The sequence below is a fragment of the Pollicipes pollicipes genome, unplaced genomic scaffold (assembly GCF_011947565.3).
Source record: "Pollicipes pollicipes isolate AB1234 unplaced genomic scaffold, Ppol_2.1 Scaffold_3447;HRSCAF=4054_pilon_pilon_pilon, whole genome shotgun sequence".
NCBI lineage: Eukaryota > Metazoa > Arthropoda > Thecostraca > Pollicipedomorpha > Pollicipedidae > Pollicipes > Pollicipes pollicipes.
The window spans coordinates 38,174,287-38,199,743 of record NW_023596297.1 but is presented as its reverse complement, the minus strand read 5'-3'; the positions used below and the strand labels follow the sequence as shown (position 1 = coordinate 38,199,743).

Sequence of the window (25,457 nt, the reverse complement as noted above, 5' to 3'; positions counted from 1 at the left end):
AGAGGAGAGAGAGAGAGAGAGACGAGAGAGAGAGAGAGAGAGAGAGAGAGAGCAAAAGCTAGCCGAGCTACGTTCACTAACCTACGTGACGGCATCAAACATTTACTTTCCCGCCAAACAAACACAACCGCCCCATGCCATGGGCTGTTGTATGCGCTACACCGTGTGGGTTGGACAGATGCTCGAACCGAGACCGGTTTTGATGCGCGCAGAAACCGGTTTCGCTCCTACTAGTGTTGTCATTAATGTCTGGTTATCACGTTCCGCGGGAGGATCGACACAAAAACCTGCAGTGACGTTTGAAAAAGGCATGCGGCACCCGTACAGGGCCGCCTCGCGATATCCTTCTCTCTTGACTGCCATTGGTGTGCTAGTTTCAAACTGTTGTATATTGCACGGTCTGGTTGCCAGATTGAAGAAAATGTTAGGCAAAGCTCACAAACGCATGATCCGAACCAACCTGTTACTAACCCAACTGGAATGTACTGCGGGTATGATAAACGCAACATACTGTACGGATTATGATCAAATAGCCCTTATTTTGAATCCATTTCCGACCAAATGCATCACACTCCTGGACATGAAAGATATGGCCCGTTGACCAGAATTCGTGCCGGGCTACCGTATTTCACAAAAAAGTGGCTGCATCCGAAAAAGCCAGCCAGCTGCCATATTGAAGACATCTGTAATCTTGAGACTGGTAGACGCCGATCAGTTGACTGCTTTAGTTTTGCAGAAGTTGCGTGCCAATCTGGCAGCATTTCTGAAAAGCTATGCACATTCTATGTTCTTGCAACAGTTCAGTTGGTCAGAGCGCCAGCCTTCCGATTCGCCGTGAGCGGGGTGAGTTCGAGCTGCTCGCTAGTGCTTTATGCGTCGCTTTGGTAACAGTGGAATGGCCCGCGGCCGGTGGCAGCGGCCGCGCTGACAGTCAGGTGACGTCAGTGGCCCGTGCCCAGCATCACAGTAAGTCTAGCTTTCGCCGCGAGTTTCTGTTGTTAACCTGACATTTTATTATCAGATCCTGGGACCAAGGCTCTCATAACAACCAATGCCTTGAGTGTGCGCTGATACTACAAACCATGACATCAAAATGTTGTGAAGAAATGTTAAAAACGCGGCTATCGTTCAGACTGCATGCAGTAAATATGATAAACTTTCCACGCCTACCAAGAGATAGGCCGGCAGGACTCAGGACAGGACAGGACAGGACAGGACAGGACAATGCGGACATTCCAACACCAAGAGTAATAGATGATAAAAAGTATGCGCTTAAGTGACTTTTTGTTACAATGCACGTTACAGTGTACGGCTATGGTGCGAACTAAATGTCCTGTAAGTGGCGAAATTTCGACGGCGTTTCACTAAATTGACACGTGGGGCCTATATCGTCTTTATGGAGAACGGAGGTCTACACGGTGGCTGATGAACAAGTTTGTTTTCTACATAAGTCTCCCAAAAGTCGCTATATAACGTGAATATTGGTATATGAAAGTCGATGTTTTTTTTGCCCATGGTAACGGTAAAGTAGTGTATGCCTAATAATGCACATAAAAAAGCGTGCACACCAGCGGCATTCAACTGACGTGAAACAACATCTCAACACACACACGACTTTTGCAAGCAATTGCCGCAATAACAGGGCATATATAGTTATATCTTCGTACCGTTGAGCTGGCGGTGCAGCCTCTCCCACAAACTTTTTTGCTGCACCCACACGCTCGTTCTTGAATACATCGCTTGCAGCACGTCACCACGTAAAACAGCATTCATGAGCACGCTTTGCTGAAGTGCGCCGAACGCAAACGCACGGCCGTAAAAAGCGTATGTGGCCAGTTACGCCTTTTTGGTATGCGATGCCACCGGGCCACAAACCCACCGCTTCTCTGTAGCCACATTTTCGTTGTCCATTTCAGAATGCACTATAGATCAGCACTCGCCAGCCGCCAGTCACGTTTTATTCCCTAAACCGATTTTCAGGTTGCTGCACTTACACCATACTGTGTTACATAGCACGCACGTCCGGGATATTAACATTCAATTTGAACTGTTCACTGCAATAAGCAAACATTATTTTACCCGCGTACAGCGCAATGTCACAAGAAAGCACGCGGTCTCTTACCAAGCAAGCGAAAAAGAAACGTCTAATGTGCACGCTGTTCATTACTTTCACGAATGCTAGGGAGCATGTTTGATTTCATACTCATAACACTGTATTCAGTGGTTTGATCTAGATGAGCAAGCTTTGTCCAAATGCGGCTAACGCATGTCTTGTTTGGTGCGGCAGTACCTTGCCTGAGTAAAAAGAATGACACATTCATTACCAGAACAAAATAAAGTGGCAGAACTCTAGAGGAGTCCTGCCGGGCAAGGCGAGTGAAACGCCTGGTAAAGCCGAGCTAGGTTACCATAAAGACCACGTCGGATATTTTTACCAGCTGGCTTTGTCAGACATAAATTCTCGTAATAAATAGCCGACGTGAAGTTATAATTTTCCTTATTTGATAATATTAATTGGCAGTGTTTGCATATATCTTAATATATATATATATATATATATATATATATATATATACGCTGAAGAAAGTATGATGACCTCTGTAAGAAATGAGATTGAAATCACTAGCTAAAGCTTTGTTTAACCTTGCTCCACGGCTGTTTTTTGAGCATTTCCAGAATGAAGGGCCAAAAACCAGCGGACCCCGAATTGTCTTAACTCGAACTGGCGGCATCCCCTGTGCCAGGGTTGACGGCGCCACTTCCGGCAGCCTGAACACAGGTCACGTTGCCTGTTTGCTGGTGAACAATTGGACGCATGTCGAATTCCGCCTCAGAATGACAAGAAGAGCAGACATCGCTGGATCAAAGAGCGACGTCGCTCCGGACGCTTATCGCCGAGGGTCATTCGCCGCTCTGGTAGACTTAAAGGGAATGCTCCAAACTTAAAGATATTGAGTAAGGCATCAGATATGATGGGAAATGCCTCCTTGCAACTGTTGGTCTGCTTTCAAAGTTAAAAAACGACGCTAAGTAGCAAAATTTCAAAGATAATAAAAATGGGCCTCATTACGCCATTGCTTGATGGCGTCATGAAATGGGTTTGCGACGGCAGCAAAACCTGGCAGCATCTGGCAGCCAGACCTTAAGAATACCTCGAAACACACGAAAGCTGACGCCAACCGGCCATTCTCGTCGCGGGGGCTGTGCCGGGGGGCGGATTGGTGGGTGGGTTATTTGTGGATTTTTTGTCTTGGTGCTGGCCGTAAGAACAGCTTTCGTGGACTGTTTGCCACGCGCAACGTAGCGATCGACAGCTTTTATGGCAGATTATTAATATCAAAGCACGATATGCTTTACTGCTGCTGTTGCTAGTTTGCTGTTGATGGTTTTTTCAATACCTTATCGTCGACCCATCGTTGCACGCAGTGCTGTAGTCCTGACATTGATATCATGTCATGAGTACAGTAGTCACCGTCCCTATTGTTTGTAATTGGAAATGGGGTGTCGTGCCAAAATTAATAGATACGTAACACTGTCTTCGTTGTTTGCAACTGAAAATGTGGTGTCAGGCGAAAATGAACAAATTTGTCACGTTGCCACGCATTGATTGTCAAAGCATTGCTATTGCTATGGTAAAGATGGTAAGGCTGGGCTACCAATAATTTTTTCTTAGGATTGTTCATGCAATTGATAGCTAACCCTGATATAACCATTGTGGTGCAACGATTCTTGCTGTAGACCGTGCTTTGGCATTGTTAAATAAATTTTTACCAGTCATTCATAGATTATAAGCTGCTATTCCATAGGCTTGACAAAGAGTGCTCAACTAATGTGGTACATTGTGTAATGACACTGATCAATAGCTTCATTTTGGCACTATCTCGGTGCTGTTCTGTGGCATGACATAATGAACACCAATATGGTTTTTCGACAGCAATCCATGCCGCTTTCATAAAACACTCCAGCATGAAAAGATAGGTCAAGCATGCACTATTGTATTGACTTCCCATCTGGCATATGATTGACCACAAACACATGATACAATATAAAAAATACTTTCAGCACAGCAGACAACCAATAAGTGGCATGACTTGCTCAGCCTGCTTAGGGAACCCAGAAAACTCAGGTGAGGAAGATGCAAACACATCTTTCACTTCCATGGTCATGCAACATGCTGCAGCCATCAGGCTGCTTTACTAAAAAATAGCGGGACAATGTTACGTGTGGTGAAATGGCACTGCAAACATGCTGACCTTGCACGAGGCTGGAGCCAAGATAAGTGCATGCAGTTATGGTTGGATGTGCAAAATGCAAGGAAGTGATAAAGCTGCCAGTGCACACCGGGCTCATGATGAAGTGCTGTTCAAGACACCAACGGCAATACTTTTCCACCTTTCTCAGCACCCAGCATCCCATGCAAGTTGCAGTGACTATGACACTGATTGCTCAGGAGCAATGTTCGCCTGCATACAATATTTGTGAAGACACTACAATGTGCATCAGTAACAATAAAGCTATATTTTCAGAATTCTTTAGGGAAAGACAGCCTTGCAAAGCCATCTGATGTGAGCCTTTACTGAGCATGTCCATTCAGGAGCTGCACACACCAGCGCCTACTGCCAAAATGAATTGCTCATATAATGGCATGCAATGTATTAATTACATCCCGTAATACCTCAATAGATTCAAAATGTTGCAGGATCATGATGAAGTACCGGTACCAGTAATTGCCTTTGTACACCCTTGCAATATAAGTGCTAGTGTTTCTCTCAGTTTGCCAGCATTCCTATGTCATGTTCAAACACAAACATAAAGGTAGAGGCAGGCATCAACATCGATAGGTATCAATATACCAGGGATCAATATATCAAATGTTATTGAGGGTCAGTAGACTGAAGAATACCGAAACAATGTTCTCTCACAAGAACATACCTCGCACGCACCCCTATCACATCAGTACCCATACAAGCCCGTAGCACACACCACCAGTGATCACACGCATTTCGAGCCCCCGATTCACACCCTTTTGCCAAATAAGTGTGATCTCACATTTGCATAGCTCTGGGGCCTATCAAAGCGCAGGTTTTCTCAATTTCCGCACAGATCTTCAGTCACAACACCGGACTTCACCGTGACCTCCCTTCGAAACAAAGTCCCAACGGGGTTCATGGTAATGCGGCTCATGAGCTTCTTCTTGTAAAACGCAATTTTTTGTTCAAGATTTAGATTTGTCATACCATATGTGTGAAATACTTGGATAAATACAGATCTGAAATTACTGTAATGTTGCACTAATTTCATGATGCCTTGCTAACCCATAAACCCAAGCAAGGTTCTGTGCTCCGGTACACAAGGCGCCTACCGAGCTGTCTGTAAAAGATACGTTAGTAGAAAAAAAAACGCCAGCAAGAGAAAAAACAGATTTGAGGTCGCCTCTTCTTTTTATAACTTTAAGCGAGTGGCCATTTTTGGGGTGCCGTATTTTTTGCAGACAGTGGCGTTTTTTCAACATTGACCTGTTGCCTAGAAATAAGGAAAAATGACCCGTTTATGACGAGTATCGCACAACCCGAAATTGCTCACCCTTGTGTTCGCGACACGCATTCAGCATGGAAATCTTGCTGACAGCCAATCATCTTCTGCGGACTGTATCACTTGTGCAGCATCATCGCCTTTGCGAATGAATCAGCGGCCATGCTGTTTTGATCATTAACAAAAAAAAACTGCCTGTAATATCACGGGGATTTAATGACATTTCTATGGCGTCATTAATGAAAAGGCGTTTTGAAATTGGCTGTAAATAGCCTTTTCGTACTTTGCGGGCGTGTAACTCTGGAATCAGCGCGTTTTGGGTCTTAAAAGGGGCATGGCCGTGAACCGCATGAAAATTTTCTCAAGATGGCTATTTCAACTCAAACGCCACACAAATGTGGAGCATTCCATTTAATGAATCCTCCGGGGCATAGTTGTCACCTGAAGCCAAAGTTGAAAACTATTTATTTTTAAAACTTGATGTTATGTACAACACATATCAATGGATGAAATAACAAATAATTGGAACTAAGGCGTGCGATTATTGGTTTCCTACACACGCTACGAAGTACGTGTATAAAACGAGAGATCACCGATGTGTTCGCTCCAGCACAGTATTCCAAAGCGTAAGTAACCTTTGTTATGCAAACGTCAATGGTGGTCACATGGTGGCTTACGCACCACTGCCTCGGTTGCATCCATGCATCGACGAAAAGATGATCAATGCTAACGTCCCCTCTGTGCGTCGCAATCATATTTCACACGCATTCATTAATGCGTGCAGTTGGCCACAGACGGCCTTACGCATGTGTGGTCATATTTAGTATAATTATAAGCAGCACATCAAAGTGCACTGTCTTCAGACATCTTAACAACCACTGAATATAGTAAAAAAGAGTATGCTGTAAGAACCCATGCTTGTTTGCGCAAAGGCCGCATAACGCGCGACGCGAATGTGCTGTATGTGCGCTTCCTCTCGATGTTAGCCTTAATGGCATGTCGCCGGTCCGCACTCTCATTATATCATTACATAAGACGGTGCTTTTTTTCGCTCACAATGAACGGCGATTTTCTCGAAACCCATACGGCACACAGTTACTTAACAGTTGTTCACGTGAATCAAGCCATAAACATGCCATTGCCGTAATCAAAACTTTCCGGCCCCGGCCCGATCGCAGCATCTTACTCGAAGCGGTTTTATTTTTGGATTCGCCTAAGGGAGTCGAGCACCACACCCGCCTGCCTAACAAATGTCAAGCGGAGACTTACGGCTTGCTTTAGGGGGATGACGGAACCGCCAAACATCAACGGTAGTGTCCCTTTCCACCCATCATAGTGCGTTTCGGCTGCTAGGATTTTTTGCAATATTTCTTTTCTATGTGCGCCGCCGACCGCTAAATGCATCCGCCCAGCAGCGACGCTCGCTACCGGCAAGCCACTTTCGTTATCAGTGAGCCGTCTCAGGCAGCATCAGACACCATACAGCCCACATGGGTCTAGCGGGTGAATGCAAGCTGCAACATTATCCCAAAAACGGTATGTCTGACCAGCTGAATACGGAAGTCTTCAGGCCGGTAAAAGCCACAGCAGGAAATGGACGGATTCGGGAGTTAATCGGCCTTGTGCTGCAGTCTGCAGCCTGCAGAGCCTCCTTTCGGCGCTCACCGCCTGCTGCGTACTCACTGGTGCCGCAGTGCGGCGGCGTTCCGCGTCACCACACCGCTCCCGTCCGCACGCTCGCGCCGCACCTCCCCGCCTCTGGCCGTCGGTGGTCGACTGGTCGGCCCGGCGGCGGCCGCCGGCAGCCGGCCGGCCGGGGCGGAAGGCAGCGGGCCAACAGGTGCGCGTCGCCCGACAGCCGAATGGCGCCGCCGCATCACGACTGACCGGGCGGGGCCGGCGAGCTGGAGATGCGCAGCGGAGCTGGCTCAGCGGCCCCCTAGCCGCTCTCGGTTAGCAACAGCCGTGCCAGTGGTGTATCCAAAGCGACTTGATGACTGTTGGTCCTGGAATTTAGATAATTTACCATCGCGTGTAGCAGCCGTGGTAATTTACAGCAAAGCCTTGCATGCCTGCTGACACAATGCTATGGATAAATGCGATATCATGCTTCCACTAGGATGGCGCCACTGCGTGGTCCCCGTAATCTGCCGATGACTGGCTTGAGGGCTCGTCACGCAAATGACATTGATCGGCTCATGGCCACTGTCGGTATCAGATCGCTTGACCTCCCTAATGGGGGCATAATTTGTTTTTTTCTGAAGCTTTGACGCGATAGCATCCGCCTGAGGAGCTAGATTCACCATAACGAGGAATGCCACGATTTTTAAAAAAAAAGTCCAATCAAAATGGGAAAGCAAATACAAAATGTACGCATAGAACGCACAGAACACAGCGCGATCCTTCAACATGACCATGATAGCAGCTAGTGCTTAACTGCTTCTGTTGGGTGAAGCCGGCTGCCTTCCCTTGCCTCCCGCCGGGAACGGTGCGACCTTGAGCCAGGGTAAGGGTCAGCCAGCTTGCTATGAAGACACACAGCCAGTGGAAGAGAGTTTTGTTGTAGCGTCAGGTCAAGCTCTAGTGTGACCTCTATTCAGAACAAGTCCAAAATAATCCTACAGTCTGTGCCGAAAATCCGCCTTGCTCTCCAATTTTGACTAAACCTCTTAAAAAGAGTGAACAGACTCCGTTGCCCCGGCTTATTAGATTAGATGCAATCGGATCTAAAATTCATAGATTGCTATCCAAACTGGGCCATGTTGCCCGGAATCAGGACAATGTTGCCGCGGGGTCAGCGCCATGTTGCCGCCGCGTCTGGACCATGCTGCGGCCAGTACTGTGGGCGGGCAACGCACCTTTTCTGTCTTGTATTTCATTCACTGTTTCTGGGCTGATCCGAAACTAATCCCTGTCACTTCAAGAACGATAGGTCGGTCAAATGACCTGGCCCAGCAGAATTTTCCCGATATATTGCCATTGTATACGAATATGAAACACAACCATAAAGGTCCTGCATTCATTGGGACCTAGTAAGTATAATGCAAATAAGCAAAACCGAAATATGAGTAATAACAACGTGACAACTTTACTTAAGCCATTACAGGTGCCTTATGCTGCTATTTTTCGTACCAGCACGTGAACTTACGGCAATGCTCCTAGCATAGGCTACCCGAAATAATCCTAGCAAGGAGTTTTCCGGGCCTCAACCTGCCATATCACATCAGCTTCTCCCGAGGTTTTAGGTCTTCAAACCGTCTTGATGCCGCATCATCAAAAAGACCCAAATTTTCCATAATGTTAACGAGAAGTCTGGAGGGACATGAAACACCAGAACATGAGGCATGCCACACAACCTGACGCTGCAGCCTCAAAATTACCCAACGCGAGCCTCTGTAGCAGGGGTGGTAAAACTTGCCAACTTGATGGATAAGGTCGGCGACAAAAATTCATATTTGCACATGAATCTCGGTGTCAAAAATTCCTATGTCGGATATTTTGGTGACGGCTCAATAAAAGGGCATGTTGCCGCGTTGCACTCTGTAAAATCTGCCATGCGGCCTCCATGCATAGGTATTATGCTTCCATGGTAATACACTTAGTCACACAACACAAGAAAATCTTTCTTAAAGACTTCTTACGTACCCCCATGGCACCATGGTATCTTTTCGGAGCTTCATCACGAGCCCACGACAAAAATATGCTTTTTGTGAAATATGAAATTATATATATATATATATATATATATATATAATAGGAAACCATGATTTTTAGTTGGTCGCTCGCTACGGTGACAGGCCGACGACAAATCAGTGTATTTTCCATCACCCAGCCAGTCAGCCGATTCGCTGTTTTAACAGCTGACTCAGTATCCAAAACTAGACAGTATGGAAGGACGAAAGAGATCTAGATATGGAGATTCACCTGGCCGCAAAGGCATGTTTCAAGCGTTGCGATGAGACTGACATGAGGTGGGCAATGATTTTCAATGCACTACGGCTTTGTAAGGGACATTCGCTTTGCAGTGTCATGAATGCCTGCCTATGATTTAATTTTTTGGCCTGGCTTGCTTTGCTGGTGGTGTCGCGATTCAGCATCCTGTCCCCAGCAACGGGTAAGTCGGCGGGATGATCCGATCGGGCTTGAAATTCAACTGTGATTATCCAGCCACCATTTCAAAACACAGGGGAGGCTCTTGACTCACTGAAGCAGTCAAAAGCGACCAGCCTTCTTCTCTTTGAAAAAGTGGGTCTGATGGTGAAGGCTGGTGACGCTCCTCACGAAAAGAATGACAGGAAGTGAGAATGTTTCTGAACAGCCAATTTATGCTATTCTTGCTCTTGTCTGGATTCAGAATGGTTACCAGTCACGAATATCTACAAATCAGGGGTGTACCTAGTTTCCTATTCAGTTCAGAGCTCCAGCCCTCCCCTAAGTTGCGCCAAGAAGTGAAGAATTGCGCCAGTCTAGGAGACGCCCACATTTTTTTAGGGGAAGACAGCTTTCCATTGCTCCCCGACCTATTTTCAAAAACTTTGCTGCTGCTTGGAATATCATTTTTCATCGATGCTTTGCCAGCATTTAAACAATCATTCACGGTTCAATCTTATGCTTACGTGAATATTGGTTGCTAGAAATTTACATGATACCCAATGATACATGCAATGTGAAGGCAATGAGAAATGAGGAGTGATATGGTGTAGCAACTTGAAGAGAAAGGGAGGGGAAGAGGCACAAGTACCATCGCCATCTCCCCCCTTACCAAGGGGTTTACTTCAAGAAGCAGAAGGTTTTGAGGTATTGTGGTCCAACTGCCATTGGAGGTCAGTGAAAGATTGGCATTTGGTTGTCTCTGAAGACAATGTTGGCTATTTGCTGATGATAGCACCTCCACTGTAACAGGAAAGCTCTGGAAGGGGTCATCCTGCGGTGCCTATGGATATTTTCTTTGCGAATAGGAATAGTATTTGCATGGATGCAAATGCGATTTATTTCATCATTGCTGGTAACTTTGAATTGCAAAATTGCCCTGATGGTACCCTTACATAATTGGTATGATGATTGCGTCATGATGGTACCCTGTATACATTAAGTACAGATTGTCTGAGCAGGCTTCCTACCTGATGTGCAGCCTACATTGAAAGTGAAAATTAGTATAGTTTGTGTGATGGTGGCATAAAGACAAAAATGCCAACTTTTATGCATGACTAGGAGGGAGGTGGCAACCCACGGGCCCCGCTACGCTTCCTCCCCTAACTGGTTGTCAGCAGACTTGGTCTGCTTTGTTATTGTTGCAGACAATTTCTATTCTGAATTCGTTTGTTTTACTTTTTTTTTATTTCAGCAGCATAACGGTGAAAATCAAGGCAGTTTGTCTAGTGGTGGCATAATAACAGCGGTGTCGATTTTATGCAAGACTGAGGGAGGTAGCAAGTCATGGGTCAAGGTCAGTGAGCAAAACCCAGAGAAAATAATATTTGTGATCGATAGTTTTTTCTCATGCCATTTGATAATTTCCAGCTAAAAGTATTGTGTGTATTGGAGGATGGGAGGAACCAGCACTGAGGGGCCCAATCCAACATGGAGTTGGAGAGTCCCAGACATTGATTTGAATTGACACTTCGGCATTATGCATGGAAAGCATCACAGACAATCTTAGATTTGCCTGCTACATATCATGTAAAGGGCAATGTTGGCTTGCTGATCGAATTTCCATCAAGGTTTGAATGTTGGTAAGAAATGTGCTATTCTGCTCTACCAGCTGATTTTTTACGACCTAAGATGCACATTTTTACACCAGCATATATAAATTAGATAAATAAGGATGGTAGCCGGCAATTTTAATCCTTACCCAGACTCGCTGGCTTTATAACGCGGACTGATCGGGGAGCGACCTCATGCCGTTCGAACCCAAGAAAGGTAGTCTCGCGGAAAAGCAGCCAAAAGTCTTTAACGAGATATCACGATTCATGAAAAGTGTCACATTGTTCATTGACCCCATTAGACCATGTCCAAGGCCAAGTTTTCCTGAAAATCAGACAATTTCAGCTTTATACGTGCTAAGCCATGATGCGTAGAATCGTGGAACATACAGAGGTGTGCTCCTCATTCAATGATGAGTGGTATGTAGTTTTATCCGTTTTGAGCATACATTCAATATGTACGGCTTCGTTCATGTGACAGTGTCAGCTCCCCACCCGCCGTCCACGAACGGAGGGGGGTTGGAGGGGGGGATGACGGGTGAGATGGGGCTCGAAGTGCACATGTGATTTTCATAAAGGGGCATAGTTTCGAGGAGGCCCGCATATTGGTCGCCATCCCCCAATGCTGCCTGCCAACGGCTCCGATTCTGTCATGTATTTAGCTGCCCTGGATATCGAGGCCTTTCGCTGTTTTTTTCCTCGCGGCCGAAGGGAGCAAATCCAGCCGTAGATCTAGTTTAAACGTGGGGCCCGACAAGTCCCGAAGGGAGAAGAAAACTGCTTGTGATTGGGCTATCCCATAGTTTCGAGCCAGTGTACCTTCTTTCCTAGCAGCAGCAGTTGTCCTGACATTAGTCGAAGGACATTATATAATCGAGCATCCTGGTTGTGTGCATGCTATTGAAAATTGGGGTTATGAAAGAGACTTTCGGTGATAGGCTGAATCTTGATGACACTACTGGGCATGGACTTCATGCCATTTTTTGTCACAGAGTATCGCGCCACGGTACTAGCGACAATGTTGCGTGCGAAAATCCGGTTTACAATAAAAAGAACGCTTCCACCACCCCTGCTCCGTATATTTTTGTCGTATTTTAGTAAAATTGGTTACAGCTGTAACGCACTTCTAATACTTCTTGTCAAGGACATGCGAACTAGCCCATTGTCAGGTCTCGCGTTTGCACTGCGACTTTGATTTACGTTGTAGTCGTGAAACGTTTGGGCAGTGAAAATTCTGCTCATGTTTGCAAATTTACGAAAAATACTCATGTGAGTTTTTGGGTGCAATCGGCCTCTGATCATAGTGTCAAGCATGTCCAGAAATTTCCAGAGCGAACGCTTAGACGATCAATCCTGGCTGTGGTACGCGGCACGTCCCTAAAGCACTAGCTCTGACTCCATTACCCACCCGCAAAGTGATGTAAAGCAATACATTTAATGAAATGAGGGCACAGTTTTGACCAATGACTAATTTAACACCAATTCTCCCATGCCAAATTGAAGCGGATCGTGATTTTCAAATTTGCTGGTACGTGTTCCGAAAGATTGCGTCATACGGCTGGGCTGGGCCTCGCCGCCCGCTCTCGGCAGTCGTTTACCTGTACTGCCCTGCAGGCTAGCCATACTCAGACCGACCCGAGCGGGGCTCCGCTGCAGCACGCCTGCCACTCATGTCTCTTACGGCGGGGTGTGCGTGTTCAAAACATGCTTCTTTAGGACTTGGTGATCATTAAAACGGATTAAGAGCCCCTCTCATGTCGGTATGAAGGCGGCAGATGGCCAATTTCCGCGTCGTCAAATTCACTGAAAGCTTACAACGAGCCCACTCCGCTGAGGATGTACACCCGGTGGCGAGTGTTTCCGGGTGGCTCTTACACATGCAAACGTAGGTGGTCGACGCTGCTCGCCGCTCCATTTCCATACCAGCCAACGATGCTGTCTGCAGGGCACCAAACAGCTGCGCTCTCCGGCGCTGGACGATGTTGAGCCTAGTTGAGCGCTGTGACGCTCGGTCGATATCCACCCGGCCAGCCAGCCAGCCACCACGCGAATGCCATTTACTGGGGAAGTCAATGGCTGTTCGCATTTTCAAGCACGGTTTTCTCTAAATTTTGAATGAAGTTCAGGGAAGGTCTCCTTCAAACGTATTCTTTTTACGCTGTGAATTTTAAAAGTAGTGAGAGCGGAGCCAATTATGACTTCAAGGAAAACCAGCAGTAACATTGAGTACCATTTACTGAAGCATTTCCGCAGCATTTAGTAAACGTCTTATCCATACCGGTACCCGTACCCGTAACTTTCCCAAAATCTATTCTCAAGTCAATTTGCAACCCGTGCCATATGCGCAGCGATGGACTTGCCCAATCCGTTAAGTCTACCAACGCGCATGAATATTTGCGCTGCATTTACATCATTGCGTCGCGTTTAGACATATCCCTAATGCCTGTCATCACAGAGTGGTTACGCTGGTTGTTATTATGCCCGATCTCATTGCGTTCCCTTTAAGCGCAAGTGTTTATTAGGCATCACGCTGTGTATTTAGCCTAGACTCGTCGCTCGGTATGCATCGCATATTACCTATTGCAGTGGAAAATAAACAAATCAAAGAAACCTTATCTTTCTGTGGGATACATCAGAAAGCATTAACGTTCAAACTAATAAAAAAAACGCTTTTGATATTCCCGCTTGGTGACCAATATGAATGCACCCAAACGTTGAAAACATGGCAGGTTCCATGCTTTCTCAGATATAAAAATATGATGTTGCTTTGATGTCGGAATCGTGGTCACCAGCAGATAGGAACGTTGGCTAAAGTCTAGACGGCTAGATACACTGACCGACATGGTTTCAGCTACTGAAAGGCACAGACGGATCCGTCAGCAGATACTCCTTCATCTCCATGCGTGCACCAAACCAATCACCACATGACTGCTGTAGAAGACAGGCGGCACGACAACGCGCGCAGGTGCGGTCACAAGAGGCTGGTCCGACGGACACGTAATACGAGCGAGCGCCGCTGCCAGATGGCCGAGCAACTATGGAGCGTATCCATCATCCGGCGAGAGCCGACCGAGCGTGGCGGCCGGCCTCAGGGCTGGCTGCTCCCAGGGCCTGCTTCTCGAGCCTCCTCAACTCCTCGCGGTGAAAAATGAAACAATCTATGGCCGTGACCCGTGCAGAAGAGCTTCGTCATGCATGACACGACACACCCCAAGCTGATGCGACAATCTCCAAAGCACCCAACGCCTACATTCGTAGATTCCTTTCACGTAATGCTACGGCCTGTGACAACTGTGGAGTGCTCCAATCACTTAACGTTCACAAATGGACAGCTTTGTCAGGATTTGCTTGTGCACTACGTGCTAAGTATATGCCCTTCACGTGAGCACTGATTGAGGATCTCCTAAAACACTATTTTTAACTTCCCGTGGCGCAAGCCATTGAACATAGATTTTAACAACTGAGTGTTTAAATTCATAGATATCAAGAAATAAACCTTGTATCAATTATTATAAACAAATTAAAATAAGATCTAAAACTTTACATGTAAACGTAAACGCTTGTTTTCATATCTTCACCAACAACACGACCACAAAGCAGACTTGTGCCTGGTTCCCAGGATTTCTTCCCGGGAACCGGTTCCTGGTTCCTGGTTCCGGAACCAGGAAGAACCCAGGAACCAGTCTGGCAATAAGTTGAAAGATCTAGAAATAGAACCAGGATCCAGCTTGACAATAAGCCGAAAGATCCAACAAGAACCAGGATCCAGCTTGACACGAAGACGAAAGATCCAGCAAGAACCAGGATCCAGCCTGGTACCAAACTGAAAGAACCAGCAAGAACCAAGATCCAGCCAGGCTTGGACATAGGGACCCAGCAAGAACCAAGATCCAGTCTGGCATTATGTTGAGGGATACAGCAAGAACCAAGACCCAGCCTGGAATATGCATAGTGATCCAGCAATAACCAAGATCCAGCTCAGACTTAAGTTGGAGATTCAATTTCAGCAAGAACTAAGAGCCATTCTAAAATTATGTTCAGGAGCCAGCAAAAACCAGAATCTTACCAGGATTTTTTTCACAGCAGTTGCTGCTTACACTCCCCACTTTTTCAGGTCCAGCAAGGTATACTGTCCTTAATGTAAATTAATAAAATTCAGTCTATGAACATTGCCGGCTGTCTGCTCAGGCTTTCCCTCATATACCGTAAGACACATTTGCTGTTCTTTAATGTTAATAACATTACAAATTCAGGGGAACAGCATCAATAGCTTGTCAAGACACAGGTATGATGCAGACCTGTTAGGTCGGCAACTGGGCTGTTAGCTGCCTAATGTTATCCTGGAAGGAAAGGCCCGCTCTTCCGTGCACATATCACGGAAATAATGAATAATATATATATATATATATATATATATATATATATATATAACCATCTAGTAGTGGTATGAAACAAATATTAATCAACTGATAAGAATGCGTTTTTCCGAAGATAAAGCTCACCTGGCGTGACAGGCGGCGCGCTGCTGGTGTACGGTCGGTGTGAGGTGTGAAATCTGCGATATGGGGGTGGTGAGATGATCTTGCTTCCGATTTTAACTAAATATATGCATTGTGTTGATACCATAGAATGCTCCCTCTGTCCACCTACCAATTACCACCATATTCTGCAGGAGCGTTTCTGGCAAATGAACTTATGGCACTAATAGTGTGGCAATTTGGCGAACGGAAGAGTCATGATGGTTCTTCGTGAAAAACCCTCGGGAATCAGGAACCGGGCTGGATGTTACCGGGGTCTGCGGTTGTGTCAAAAGTTATTGGAACCAGGGCCTGGGATTAGCAGGCAAAGGAGCTAAAGAAGGTGAGTCAGCTCTGGCTCAGCCATAGGTACTTATAACATGGATTACCAATAAGGAAGCAAGCTGCTTGGTTGCTTAAAGTGACCGCACACACACACACACACACACACACACACACACACACACACACACACACACACACACACACACACACACACACACACACACACACACACACACACACACACACACACACACACACACACACACACACACACACACACACACACACATATATATATATATATATATATATATATATATATATATATATATATATACATGCATTCATAACACCAGAAACCATCCCAATACCACAGGTTTCCATCAAATCTCAGCAATAATCTGCACATGCCCAGTCCACATGCAGACCAAAGTTAGTCCCACATTGATACTGCATTATCATGCACATATTGAATGTATATCTGCCTGATCATTGTGCTCAGGCTTCTGGAAAAACTGTATTGTTGTTACAGAGTCAGGTCATGCTGTGTATTTTGACTTGTCTGTGATGTACTGATTTGCATTTTTAGAGGAGAATATTTGGGTTGTGCAGGGCATCCTTTTTTGTTAAATTTTCAAAGGTCCCAAGACTGTCGGGGTACTCCATATTCTGACCTCAGGAGTCTAGTGTTGGTAAAATACTAGTGTGAACTGTGAGACATGGTGTTTAGTATTCATGGCATGTTGGTTTTTTTGTTGCCTGTCAAAGAACTTATGGGAACCTGTGGCTGGTATTGACAGAAAAACAAGGGAAAATAGGAGCTGAGGCCAGTGCTTGCAAAATAAGTATTGGAGACCAATCTGCACGTCTTGTGTTGTTGAAAGAAACAGTGGGAGCCAAGATCCAGGGTTTTGTTTTGTACAAGGACCAGTGGTAACCAGAATGCAGCATAATACTTTGTTAAAAGATCCATTGGGAGCCAGGATCCAGGGTTTTGTTTTGTCGAAAGAACCAGTGAGAACCAGGATCCAGTGTCTTGTTTTGTTGAAAGAACTAGTGAGAACCAATATCCAGGGTCTTGTTTTGTCGAAAGAACCAGTGGGAACCGAGCTCCAGGGTTTTACTTCGTCGAAAGATCCAGTGGGAACCAGGATCCAGGGTCTTGTTTTGTCAAAAGAACAGTGGGAACCAAGATCCAGCATCTTGTTTTATCGAGAAAAAAGCAGTAGAAGCCAGGATCCTTTCTAGGCTCCAGGAGTCTTGTGTTGTCGATAGAACCAATGGAAACCAGGATCGAGCGTCTTGTTTTATCAACAACAACAAAAAAACCAGTGAGAACCAGGATACATCTTGTTTTGTCGAAAGAATCAGTGGGAACCAGGGACCAATATAAGGAACCAGGCACGTGTCTGCCACAAAGGATGTGTCTTCAATGCTACAGCACTAAACCCAATTCCACATCATTCCACAATGAAATCGTGCTAATATTTATAATATAATCAGTTTTTCAGTTCAACTTGATTCCTAGTTCAGAGAAGTAATGTATCAAATAAAAAGGAGAAACTCTCGCATAACTCGCATTAAATGTCGCATGACCTCGAACAACTCGAAAAGCGCCGGTGGTAGATGCCCAAAACCTGATATGTTCTGAATCAGCGTAGTGAGGGGACGGTGTATATCCCACTTAGGTCCAGGTTGGACAGCCGTGTGTGGTGCAGTGCGAGTAAGCCCGTCCCTCAGGTCTGCATTGGTGACGGTCAGCTGCGGTGTCCAGGTTGGACAGCCGTGTGTGGTGCAGTGCGAGTAAGCCCGTCCCTCAGGTCTGCATTGGTGACGGTCAGCTGCGGTGTCCAGGTTGGACAGCCGTGTGTGGTGCGGTGCAAGTAAGCTCGTCCCTCAGGTCTGCATTGGTGACGGTCAGCTGCGGTGTCCAGGTTAGACAGCCGTGTGTGGTGCGGTGCGAATAAGCTCGTCCCTCAGGTCTGCATTGGTGACGGTCAGCTGCGGTGTCCAGGTTGGACAGCCGTGTGTGGTGCGGTGCAAGTAAGCTCGTCCCTCAGGTCTGCATTGGTGACGGTCAGCTGCGGTGCCCAGGTTGGACAGCCGTGTGTGGTGCGGTGCGAATAAGCTCGTCCCTCAGGTCTGCATTGGTGACGGTCAGCTGCGGTGCTCAGGTTGGACAGTCGTGTGTGATGCGGTGCGGGTAAGCTCGTCCCTCAGGTCTGCATTGGTGACGGTCAGCTGCGGTGTCCAGGCTGGACAGCCGTGTATGGTGCGGTGCGGGTAAGCTCGTCCCTCAGGTCTGCATTGGTGACGGTCAGCTCCGCCGTGTCATTTAAAATGCATCAACGGCGCGGAAAACATCGGCTCCCGCGTGCTTATCGAAAGCACGTGTGCCGGTTACGAACGGGCGGGTGGACTGGGAGCCAGAACATAACGAACAGCAGAATTTACTAATACGACCTGAGTTATGGTTTCAGAATTATGACCAGCAATTTCATTGGAGCATGCTACACAATCAAATGCAAACACAATTACAAACACCCACGACCAAGGGTGTCAGTTTCTAATATCGGATGGGGCTTGGCCAAAAAGATTGGCTTTACTTACCCCCAAACTTGACTTCTGCCCTGATTTCTGCGATTAAACTAACGTTTTCGATATAAAGTAGCTTGAAAAAATTTGTGTTGTAGATCCAAAATTGCTTTCCTGCGAAGGAATGACTTCCCTTTCAAGTTAATATGAGCTACCTTTAGGTGAAAAAAAATAGAAAAGGGTGTAATGCATAGACAATCTCTAAGAACATTTTAGTAAGAGATCACTGATGACTACCGCTGTCGCTGACTTTGTGATATAATCAACACAGCCACGATTGCGTGACAAACATGTTTGCCACTGTTGGCGGAAACATGCGTGATCCCTATTGTGGGCCATTCTGTTCCTTTAAAAGCTACCGCGTGTTGCAATCAATTTTTCTTTATCGCAATCCAGACGCTAGCATTCGAAAAAAAATGTTTGAACATTAACAGGTTGGCTTATGATATGAGCGAGTTAGCATCACCAAAACATTACGCACCTACAGAATATCATTTGGTGCCAAATTAGCATGATTTTAATAATGTGCTTAGTTACCTACTACCTAGTATACAAACCGTTACCATAATTATTCTGCGTTTATTTGACCCAACATTCCCTCCTCGTTCATGTACATTGAGGGACTTGGAGGAGCACTGAAGGCGGTGAAGCCAGCATTGCGGGGGGGGAGGGGCATGGGGGCTCAGGCCCCCGAAATTATATAAAGTGACACTTCTGCCCGCGGCAAGTCATCAATTTTCGAACATAAAACCAGCTACAACAATCTAAAAGCATTCCTTTGCAGTATACCTTTCCTCATTTTCCGGGTGACACGGGCCATCCAAGCCAGTTGTTATACAACTCTCTTCTTTCAAAATATGTGGACTACCTTACTAACACAACTGCTAAAGAAATTACGACGCGGTCCCAGAATTTCCCAGCAAGTTTTTTTAGATGTTTTAGCTTGTTGAATGTCTCACGATCTTCGTGGGTTTATGCAGCTATTCACGGCCCATGTCTGCGCTTGTCTTGTTGCGCCTGTTTATAGCAGCACGTACTTCGCTCCGCTAGGCTTTATACTTAATAATGTCTTGCACAGACGAAAATCTTGGATCACGACAAGTAAACGATCTTTTTGTTGGGGTATGCAAACACAGCTGAGGTGATCCAGGGTATCTCAAATAAGTCCGACAGCTATTCTTCCGTTATACGAATATTTGCAAGTTCCTCCCTGGTGGACATTAATTCAGGACAAGAAAAGTGCACCTGGGCTAGTTCTCCTGTAAAACTATGTATAATCTAAATTCAAAACTGTCATATTCCCTATCTCGCTGATGGCCGTGCCATTGTTAGGGATTTGAAAGGGTAACGTCAACCTGAATCCACCTGAATATGGAAAAGGTGGCCGTCAAGTCGTCTAGAATGATAAAGCGCCCTATTATTTTAGATGCTGGAACGAAGTTGGATGAACCCATCAGTGTCAAGCAGCTAGCAATGCTTTGATTTGATTGCAAGGTACGCAAAGTGTGGAACGGGAGGGCTCGAGCCAATGCTGGCCGCTTTGAAATCGCTCTATCGTCATCGACATCGCGTGGGGTCACGTGGTTGGCGGGCATTGCATGATCTCTCGTGACCGGCTGTTAGTCTGGCCATGCCATGCCGAATGACAGGGCAGAGGTTGACGTATCGACGCGTAGTGGCGTAACGTTTGCGCAATAGTTCAGAGCATACAGGTTTAAGGAGAGACATAGCAGACCCGCTACAAACCACGCTCAACACACATATAAGAGACGGCGCTCTAGCTCCAGGATAGCGTCTCTTGACTCGTTTAGCCAGATGCCCGGAAATATGCATAGCCTGATGAAGTTGTGATGTAAGTGCAACGTGCAAGTGCACCGTCTCGGCAATGATCCCCATGGGAAGTACTGAACCGGTTAGGAAAAATTGCAGACAAAAGCGAAATGATAACAATAAAGCCAAAAGTGCATCTCAGGTATGTATGGTGCCCAGTAGATAATGTCTTGCCTTAATTTGTAATGCGGCCATGTGCGAATATTCTTATAGCAGGGAAACACATAAACATCAGTCTGATTGCACTGATGTTAGAGGGAATGCTAAACATTTTAATGTATTGAAGTAAGCATCAGGTATGATTAAGTGAGCTCACTTATTACTATTTGTATACTTTCAAGTGTTGAAGACTGCTCTAGACAACAAAGCATCTATTTCTAGTACGCATGCTCCTCAATACGTTGTTGTTTTTTTGTCATTATACCTTCTCAACATTGATTGAGAGCCAATTGACGGCCGTTAAAACTGGAAGTTGCGCTCACAAACGCCAAATACGAACGACTCGACCATTATATTTTTCTTGGCTTTGAACGTTGTGTGGTCAATGGAAAGGCATGATTTCCACGATGTTGTTATGGTGTCATGGATGCCTGGGTGACTTTGAGATAATTTGCACAAGAAGTCTGCACATCTTCGCGAGCGTGTAGCTCAGAAACTTCAAGGGTTTAGGTATTAATGGGAGTGCTCCACACTTGTATGGGGTTTTGGGCTGAAATAGCCGTCTTGAAAATCATTTGATGGAGTTCACAACCCTGTCCTTAAGATAAACCCAAACCTCTCTAGTTTCTAAGCTACACAGCCGCGAAGATGTGCAGACTATCCCGGGGAGACTATTTCAAGGTCACCCGGGCATGCATGACGCAATTATAACGTCATTCAAATATTGCTATTTCGTCAGCCATGCGGCAATCAAAGCAAAACAAAACGTGATTGTTCAGTCGTTCATATGTGGCGTTCGTGAGCACAATTTCCAGATATGACGTCTATCAATTGGCTCTCAATCAATGTTATGCAAGGTACAGTGGCGTCATCAAACAATGACGTATTGGGGAGCATATTTACAAAACAGAGAAACTGTGCTGTCTAGAACAGACTTTTCCACCAAAAAGTGTACCAACAGTTATAAGTTAGCTTATTTCAAAGCATCTGACGCTTGCTTCAATATCTTCAAGTGTGTGGCATTCTTTTTAAGAAGGGCGGGGCTGCGAACAGCACCAAATGATCTTCAAGATGGCTACTTCATTTTAAAACTCCATACATATGGGGAACAATCCTCTCAAGACGTCAATATTTGTTTGCCTAATAGGCGTCAGCTATCGACTTCCAATGCAAAGATCGTTCACAGCCTTGAATTCCAACTGCGTAATCTCAAAACTTTGGGCTGATGTGAAGATCTGTGGCACTTCGCTGGAGCGATTCCTCTGGTTCCATATGGCTCAATCTCTGGCGAACAGCGCTAGCGGTAGTGTCGGGCGGCATGGCTTAGAAGTAAGGCCTAACTTGCCAAGGTCTGTCGGAAACTGATCTTGTAATGCGAGCCGTCTTATCACACAAACATGCTCCAGAAACTTTTCCATTTCCCTTTCAGTTTCATAAACTTAAGCACGTGGCTCCACAAAGTGCCATAACATGGATCTGAGTACATTAAACTTCATACTTATTCGCCACGAATTCGGGCCGCAGCTGATCTGCTTTAGCTGACCTTCACGCTGTACGGCATTGGCTGACCTGGCCCCGTTATCAGCACTGGGTGGCCTGACCCCGCCATCGGCACTGGCTGACCTGACCCCGCCATTTGCCGGCTGCTCGCGCACCCGAGTCGGGCAACAGAGGTGTGCGCCCAATGAGGGCAGTTCAGGGCCGCATCCAGCGCGTGGCCTACAGAGAACACAGGCTGCTCAGGCCGCTACTTCGCGCGGCCTACAGAGCACACAGGCTGCTCAGGCCGCTACTTCGCGCGGCCTACAGAGCACACAGGCTGCTCAGGCCGCTACTTCGCGCGGCCTCTAGAGCACACAGGCTGCCCAGGCCGCTACTTCGCGCGGCCTACAGAGCACACAGGCTGCCCAGGAATTTCTGCGCAAAATAGCAAAAAGATTGCAAGTAAGCATGACAGTTTCAAATATCCCACTTGAGCGCTGCAGCTGAATGAGTGAAAAATTGTACTATCAAAAAACAAACAAAACTCGGTTCAGATAGGACCAATGTGCGTTGTGCAGCGCAAGCAAGCCAGCCTGAAAACCTGCGAGCAACAAGCGATAAAGCGAACCGATGAACTAAACAAGCGAACCTGTTCGAGTTTCCATTCGCTGATATCATTTGCTGCGAGTGATAAAGCGACATTACAGCTTCCTTTTTCCGAGCCCACGGCAGTACAGGTTTGCGATCTATATCGCTGAAAAAGCAGGAAGCGGGCGAATTCAATGTCATCCATGACCCATGTGGAGGCTTGCGAGTTTGAGCATGCCTTTTGCTGCGAAATGGCCCATTTTCAGGTTGAGATGGTCGGATTCGTGCCATGTGCACCTTATCAATGCAGCGAAGACTGTTGACTGTCCCGTGATGAACGACAGCGCGAATGTCACGCGAGGCGTTGGCGTGGGCGAATGCCAGGGCATCCGGAGGGTGAACAGAAATGCATTCAGCTGAGTGTTTTGTTACCTATTATATTAAGTCGGATGCCTTGTTAACTATGCATTTAACGGAATGCTATTTTATCGACATGTATTTTTGCCGTCGTGTTGAACGAGCGAAACACTGTCAAAGAACAGTTAAGCAGCATGATTTTTGTCGATTTAGGTCGAAATGCATATTTACCGAATGCCAGTATGCCGAAATATTTTTAAGTGGATTGTCAATGTGCCGAGATGTTTTTTTAGTCGAATGCTTGCTACGGAAATATTGTTCTGCCGAATGCTTATTAGCTGAATGTTCTCAACACAGATATAAAGTTGGTTATTGCTGTGCTATGCTCCATTGCTGGGCGTTGGTCTGCCGCGTTGGCCCTCTTAGTGGTGCGTGCTAGAAACGAATTTTTCCAAAATGTCACCCCGCAGTCCGGACCGTCCAAGCTAGCTGGGGATCCAGCCCCCCATAACCGCTGAGATACAAGGCTGGCCCAGCATAAGCCAAGTATTGAATTACGTGCAACCTGTATTTCGCCATTTTTCTTATTTCCAGACCTATGCATAAAGTGTGCATAAAATAAGACAGCAGTGGTTAACGTACCAGAACCATGTGATTTCTATTGCACCAAAGCACATCCTAAGCACTGTGATGCTAGTTTTAGACTACAAATGAGAAGGAAGAAGGTGGAATTTAAGATGGCTTATCACCAAAATGCACTAAAGACTTCACCCCTGCGTGTCATCGCGGTGAACCATGACCAGGTCTTCTAATATTGCACGCATCGACTGATGGCTCTGCACTGACAACAGTAAAGGAATACTGAATATTCCAAATTGTCGGAAGTTTCCCAAGTCCTTAATCTACTCAGTTCAACACTGCCAGCAGATTTGACATTCTCACTGCCTACTTGACGCCATTCTCACTGCCTACTTCGCGCCGTTCTCACTGCCTACTTCACGCTATTCTCACTGCCTACTTCACGCCACTCTCATTGCCTACTTCACGCCAATCTCACTGCCTACTTCACGCCATTCTCAATGCCTACTTCACGCCATTCTCACTGTTTAATTTACGGCATTCGAATGCGCCACAATGGCTGCAATACCATGATCCGCATTCAACAACCCAAATCAGGCTGTTATATGGCGTTTGCTGTCCTTTTAGTGAATACGCAAGCATTTGTACGCTTCCTTCACTGCGTTAATGAAGAACACAGAAATCTTAATTATCTATCTTTTGCAGTTTAAATCGCGGTTTTGGGTGCTCTAGGTGCCAATATGTGGCGCAAAGTGTCAAAAACGGCCGGTGACGGCCAAATCTGTCATGCTGGCTCGTGCATGCGTTACACGCATCACGTGCGACACTTCATCCTGCATAATTGTCTTTTCGATTCCCTATCAATGCATGCTACACCCCAGTGGCTCCGTGCCCTGGGTGCCGGTGTGTGGCACAAAGCGTGTAAAACCGTGGAAGAGAGCAAAGGCCATCTTCCTGGCTCGTGTGTGCTCGACACGTGTAACGTGCCACCCCGCACTTGTGACACCATGATATTTCCCGTTCAATGACCTATCTCAGTATTCCAGTCTCGTGTTACTACGTGCCATGAGAGCGGATATCCCGCGTAAAGCGTAAACATGGACAAAATCGGCAAAATACGACTTCACTGTCAATGTGCACGTGTGACATGACGTCCGCATCACACATTGAAGACGTTTAAGTGATGGCCCGTTAGATCACCTTTCGAAGCATGCCAGTCTCGACGTACTTTATTCCCTCGTTGCTGAGATATCCCCCAAAAAACGAGTACGCCCGTCAAAAGAGCAAATACGTGTAAATCCGTAAATCAACACGTGAACGCCATGACATGTGGCACGCGTCACCGCTTGTTATCATCTCGCCCCTTTCATTCATCATCGAAGCGCGCTAATCCCGAGTGTGTTCGTGCCATGGGTGCCGAGATGTGGCACAAAACGCACAAATCCGTAGAGGAGAGCAAAATCCATTCTTTAGCCCGTGCGCATTATACGTGCGACCAAAAAATTTCGCATGGCACATCTTTTCGTGTCACCGCCGGGTTGCTCCGATCCGCTGTTGTTGAGATATCTATACGAGATGGTATAATCGATCGGAGGCAGTTAATTACGGCAGCCAGTCACATGATCAGACGGCCGTTTAACCATGAAGCAGCCGTCTGCGTCTGCAGAGACACTGGACAGCGCCATTCCGTTGCGGCGTAAAAAGCCGCCATGCAACCGATCAGTCTAATCTCATCTCGGAGCAAATCATTGCAAAAATATAATAAACAAAACGATAATATAGAGAGAGAACGAGTCGGCCAACATGTTGATGTTGTTTTTAATGCTGAATC

At 46.3% G+C, this 25,457-nt stretch overlaps 1 protein-coding gene across 1 annotated transcript in view; it reads right to left on the bottom strand.

Annotated features, from left to right (window-relative positions):
- The window catches only part of LOC119091361 (tumor protein p53-inducible protein 11), an 81,877-nt gene extending 74,582 nt beyond the window's left edge, over window positions 1-7,295 (bottom strand). The window contains exon 1 of the mRNA XM_037214110.1: window positions 7,216-7,295. The gene's annotated coding sequence lies outside the window, so the exon portion shown is untranslated. The remainder of the gene's footprint in view (window positions 1-7,215) is intronic.
- Between the last annotated feature and the right edge of the window lie 18,162 nt (window positions 7,296-25,457).